We start from the raw sequence: 6,514 nt of genomic DNA on the forward strand, positions 1-6,514 counted from the left end.
ACTACATTTCACCTTGTGCTGTGTGCATACATTTGTGTGATCAGTGTGTTCGCTCTAAGCTGGGACTTGTTTGAGAAAGCTTTACCAAAAATTACCATTCAGGCCATACATGCAAGAGCCTTTTCGTGGTGATGGGAAGGGTGGCATTGTGCCTTCATGTACTGCCCTCAGTATACCACCTGAATTTTAATCTCTGCAAAAAAATGTAGTTGTTCTCTGTTCATGTATTTTTCAGAAATCAGGGAGATAGCAGAACCATCTGGGCATGGGCTGCTACTGGTTTTGATTAACTTAATTTACTTCATTAGTTTTACTAATAAGTCAAAAGTCACAAGTCAAAAAATGATGCCTTGTTTGAACTCTGGGAGAAGAGGCAAAAGGTTCTCAAAATATATCTCTAATACTTTCTTAAAACACCCTTGTATTGCAAAGCAGTCACACATACACAGTAAATAAGCATTAAGGTTGCTTTGTTTCATTGTGAGGTTGGGGGTGCATTTATGGGCTTCATTTTATACTCCAGTATACTTCTGATGCGCAAGTCATTTTCAGTGATGGAAGCATGAATACAACTGGTACCTGAAATCAGACTAGAATAAAGGAGAACAGTGGGGGTTATTTCCATACTATATTCCAGTCCTTTGGAATGGGTGTGCTTCTCAATATGGGTGTTTTGACCTTACGTGTCATGTGACTTGAATGGATAGAAGAACCGAGCTTAAGGTTAAAAGAAACTGAAGATCAAAGTCATAAATTTCCTTATTCTCAAGTGGGACAGAGAGCAAGGTGTTTCAGGCCAAGTACAGGCTTTTCACTTAGAAGAGCTGCAGGAGCACAAATGTGACTTCCCTGTGGCAAGAACATTATCATAGTTACCATAATTAGTTGATTTCCAAGCTTTCTCGTACCCTCAGATCCCAGCTGCAGATTCCGTGAGCAGATTGTGATCACATCCAATGCTGTAAGTAGGAGCGTTTGATGTTTCACAAGTCGTAAAGCTGAAGCAGATTGGAATTCTGGTATCTTGGTCTTGTTTTGTTTGGCTGGGCTTTGGTTTTGGTAGTTATTTTGGGGTTTGCTCTGGGTTTTTTTAATTGAGTGCCTTTAAAACAACTACCACAGTCTAAATTCCACATTTTATTGGATTAATGTACATTGTATTCCTTTTGGCTTAGAGTTTGATGGAGTGATTGGTGCAATATCAAAAAATTCAAGCTGTTTGTAACGAGTAGGGTTTCTTCAGTTATAAGTTCATTGGCTATAGGTGGGGCTTCGGTTCTCCAGGCTGCATTCTGTCAATGCTGTGCATGCTTAATCTATTACTGCGCTTACCAAGCCCTCTGAATAAAAGCACCTGGGAGAGAGTTCACTGCTGTTAATTTTTTATGATAGTTACCTGGTTCTGAAGTAATGTAGAACAGGAATGCACAAGATCTAAAACTTAAGTGTTACAATTTTGATTAAGACAATAGATGTTTCGAAGTGATGTACAGATCTATGATGTCTAATGATATTTAATGGCTCATAAAATTTTTACTTCATCTAATAGCACTGTACAAAGTACAAGGCAACCTTCAGGTTTTAGCACAGGAGGATGCTCTTCAGGAGTGTAGGTGACACAAGAGAGGGAGACTGCTACTGGCCGCTGTTTGTTGCAGGTGGAATCTGTTGGCTTATACCCAAGAACAAGAAGGCCAGGGTGAGGTTTTCGCTTTGTTATTGTCGCTTTAACCTACACACACTTGGGAAGGTGACCTGTTCCTCTGTGGTGCCCTGAAGGCCCAGTGAGAGCCCGGTTCTGATCACTATTGCTTCCTCAGGTGAAAAGCTGTTGGAACGGCTCTAGCCACCAACACCAGGTGCTGACTTGGGCTATGTTTTGTTTTGAATGTGCTTTATTGTCTCTTTCTAAAGTATCTTCAAAAAGGGGACAAGGGGAACAATACATACCTTATATATGCAATATAAGATGTGCTAACTTGCGTCTCACTTCCTTCCCCCTTCTTCACACCTGTTTCCCCCACCAAATGTCATTCAAATGTGGTTTAAACCAGCCACGTGTGATCCGAATTCTTGCACAGCATCGAAGTCCTACCTTTGACTCCCAGCACCAATAGGCTTGAAAAAACAGTCTTTACACACCTCTTCTGTACTGTGGTTATGCTAAATGTCTCACAAACTGTGAAGCTGACACTTCTTCCTTGCAGCTTTTGGCATATGACCATCCCATGGAAACAGACCGAGGCTTCTCCCTTCTCCACTCCCAGGTTTGGATGTGAGGAAAAGCAGCTCCAAGGTAACTTGCTGTGGGGATTTACGGTTATTCCAAGGATCACACACAGTCAGAGATGACACGCAATCCCCTTTGGCTGCTTATCCCAATCTGGCCCTTCCTGCGCCTTGGTCCCTTACAACAGTCCTCTGCCGCAGGCCTGGCCTAAAGGGGTGGCCTGTCTGTCTTGCCTTCATGGCCCGACACTGAGCTATTGCCTCCATGTCTCTTATCTCTAACTGGAAAAGCTATCTTCATTAGCTGAAGAACTCAGGGAAAAGCACAGCTGACATAGGGAAGAGCTTGCCTGTGCTTCGACAGTCATGAATGCAGGTGGGGATGAAACTTGGGTGAAAAACAAAGTTTAGCATTCTTGATGTTTTTTCAGCTTTTCTCAGTAAAAAGTGTTGATTTCTCTCTAAAGCTCTGACAGGCTGCGTGGGTGCTGTCTTCTCTCTTTCAAGGAAGACAAGTGGACAATGCCAAAATCCATCAGTCAGCTACTGCTTGGACCTGATGTCACCAGGTCATTGGGTGCTAGTTTCAAGCAGGTGAAATGTGCCAGAGAAGCATGGGGACTGGGCAGGGATGAAAGAGGTCCCTGTCCCTCTCTCAGGCCATCCTCTCCTTGAAACCTGGGGACTGGCCGGGTGATCCAGACCTCACTGGAAATAGTATGAGGGATGGGGCGGGGGGGGGGGGTGAGGGGGTAGGGCTGTGGTGTTTGGGTTTTTATAGGGAACGAAAGTGTTCTCTCTGGCTCCCAGCCAGGGGGGCAGCACGGAGTCTTTACCCCCTGCTCGGAGTGTGGCGGAGGGGATTCACCTGTCACCGTCCCCTCCCGCCTGGGGCTCCTCGGCACCAGCCTCCACCCGCTCGGCTGGGATAAGTTAATTAACGGGCACGGGCACGGGGACCCGAGCCAGGGTAGGGAAGAACCGGCGGTCGGAGGCAGAGGTTACGGTCCCCAGTGGCAGAAGGCTCGGTCCAGCCGCCGGCTCTGCCCCCACCTCCGGCGCCCCCTCCTCACGCAGACCCTCGGGCGGGTTTCTTCCCCCTCCCCCCCCCCCCCCCTTTGCTGTTAACAAAACCTGGTGATTAAGACGCGAAACTAACAAAGAGTTTTTCTTCCACCTTAACCTTGCACACAATCCTTTAACAAATTAATTAATCCTAATGAATTAACACTTCATTTATTTAAACGCGCTACAGTTCATGAATTAAATTTTCATGCAGTGATTAAAGGCTGTTGAAATATGCATGATTTCGTTAAAATTTTATAATAAATCAGGGCAATGTGTTACATGACAAGGCAACTACTTCCCAGCCCCTCGGAAGGTGCTTTGATTCGCGGGGCGGGGGAGGGGGCTTCGCTCCCGGTTTCGGCAGCCGAGCGGATCCCGGCGCGCTGTGGGACTCGGCTGCCGGCCCCCCATGTCCCGGAGGGGATTAAAGCGCCGTGTTTCAGCCACTGCCCCCCGAAATGCGGTGTCCCGGGAGCGGGAGAGACCGCGGGCGCGAGTGGAATCCACAGTGGGTTTGCCCACGGAGCCGGTGTGGAAAGCGAACACGGTCCGGGAGGGGTTTTGCCGGCGGGGCTTTTCGCTGTGCGGCTTAATCCCTCCGCATCGCTGAAAGGAAAGAGCGAGGAGCCTGACTAGCAAGAGACCTGCAGTATTTTCCCTCGGACGCCTGCCTCCGCCGGTCTCCGCACTTTCCCGAAACGGGACGTTGTGAACTACCATGGGACCTCCATCACCATCAAGCGTTTCAATTTTTAATATGACAACATTCTACACTTTGGCTGCGAAAGCAATTATTGCGGCTTGTACATCAGTAATTAGCAAGTCTTTGCTGATGTAAGGAAAGTCCTCATTAGGACATGGCAATACTTTTTTGTGCATTCACCCGAAGGTTGGGGGTTGTGTTGTGGGTGTTGGGTTTTGGTTTTTTTTCCTTCTGAAGGTTGATTTTATCATCTAAAGGGAAAATAACTTCTATACTAAATGGGATATTGACTTCCTGTGAACTTCACCAAATAGCACATGTACTGTAGGTTTTCTCTCAGCGCTCCCTCTGACACTGTGGTAGGGCAAATACCGCGACTAAAAAATGTAAAGCTAAGGTCTGATGAAATCAAAGTACCCAGAAGGTTTAGAGCGAGTGGTTCTACAGGATCCACATTAACTTTATATTTAAACTCGGGCTATATAGCAAACTATGATAAGACGTTAATTCTTTATATCTCAAGCTTTAGTATATTCATCTTTGGGGAATCCTAAAAGAGAAATCAAATACAATGGGTTACAGTAATTAATTTATAAACCGTTTCACTGTGGGAATAAGAGGTTATTTTATTACTTTCTTGAGATAGGCAGTTCAGTCAATTAAGGAAATCTGCCTATTTCTTTCTTGCATTTCGAGCTTGAAAAAACTACGGGAGACAAGTAAATGCGTTTTTTGTATATATATGCTTCCCCCGCCTTACTGAGTATCTTTGGCCATAAAAGTAGGGCTGCAGCGTGGTCGTATCGCCAGTGAACTCACTCCTCAAAGCTTGCGAGTTTACTGCCATCAGTATTCATGAGGCTGGCAGTACCCACGAGGAATAGAAATAACAGCGAACATTAAGATAAAATCTATTACCAGGCCCGTGCGGTGCTGAGCCTGGCTCAAGCCGTCTTCCCGGGGAGCCGGCTGTGTGTGAGGGGGGAAAAGAGGCTGCGAGAGGCTGGCGACAAGGGGAGCTGGTCCGCAGTGAGCCCCGGGCTGCCCCCTGTGTGGCCGGGGGAGCTGAGGGGGCCGCGGGGCCGAGACCTGCGTCAGGGCAACATCGAGGAGGGGATGTAACTTTAAGCGTTGCTCTAAAGCTAGCGCTACCCCTCTTACTATAGATAGATTAGACAGATAGATAGATAGATTAGATAGATGATAGATAGATAGATAGATTAGATAGATGATAGATAGATAGATAGATAGATAGATAGATAGATAGATAGATAGATAGATAGATGTGTCCCAAGGACTGCAAGGGAAAGTTCTTTCTCTCGGGCTTGATAAGCATAAGACCAAAATTCTTTCATCTTCCCCTCTTCTCTCTGCACCTCTGGAAGATCAGACAGAAGGAAAAGTTGGATGATCGCGCCCCGGTGGATTTTAATGAAGGGGCAAGGAGCACCTGGCAGTGGGTGTCTCTCCAGCAGGCGGGACTACTTCACCCCTTATTTGAGAAACAGAGGAGTATGCAGTAGGACGCATATCGCAAGCTGCCGAGACCTCCAGAAGACGCTGGGGAGGTGGAACAGAAGGCCTGTAAAACCTCTGGAGATCCTCACCTCCTCAGCTGGCACTGGGTGCGGAGGTGGGAGGGTGGCTGAATTTTCTGCCTTTCTGCCCTAAAAAAAAACCAATAAGAAGGACTTGAGCAGAAGGTGTCGTTCACAGGTACTGGAGGGGTTCTATGTTCCTCAGGCCAAGGGGAAGGTCTCGCCCGCCAGCTCCCGCCCGAGCCGCCGGTCCCCACTACATCTTGGCGCTGCGGGAGCAGCCGGGGCCGGGCTGCCTGCCTTCATTGCCCTGCCCTAGCCCTGCCTGCCCAGCGGGTAGGGACCTCAGCCTCAGAGGCACAGCAAACCCGGGGCATGCGGGGAGGAAGGCAGGTCACAGCCCAGCCTGGAAATCCATTCCGCCCTGGTCGCTGCTTGCAAAATTCTCCCTGGCTCCCAGCGTTTTCCGTAGGGAAATCTGACGCACTTGGCCTGACAGCGTCCTGGAGAGCGACTACCCGGGCATCCCATGCCTTCCTCCGCTGGGCGAGGAAGTGAGCCTGGCCTTCTGCTTGCCTCCCTGCCGAGAGCAAGCAGGAGCTCCCCGGCAGGGCCATTGCCTGGCTTTCCGCCGCTGGTAGGAAAGGAAGGATGCCCGGGCCTTCCTCCGAGAGCTGGGCACTTCACAGCAGCTAACTTGGTGAAAAGAGGTGCTGTCTCCCACTTCCCTCCTCCTCCTCTCCATCCCTTCCCCAGGAGGCTTTCTGGGAGCTTAGAAACAGCTAGAAGTCATACGGCTTTAAAAAAAAACAAACAAATAAACAAACAAACAAAAAACACAACAAAAATAAAACCCCAAACATATATATATATATATAAAAAAGAAGAAGAAATCCACATAAAGTATGATTTAGCTATTCTTCTGCAATGATTTCGATAAATAAGGAGATAACAACCCCTCTTCAGACCAGTGTCT

The sequence above is a fragment of the Lathamus discolor genome, chromosome 4 (assembly GCF_037157495.1).
Source record: "Lathamus discolor isolate bLatDis1 chromosome 4, bLatDis1.hap1, whole genome shotgun sequence".
Taxonomy (NCBI): Eukaryota; Metazoa; Chordata; class Aves; order Psittaciformes; family Psittacidae; genus Lathamus; species Lathamus discolor.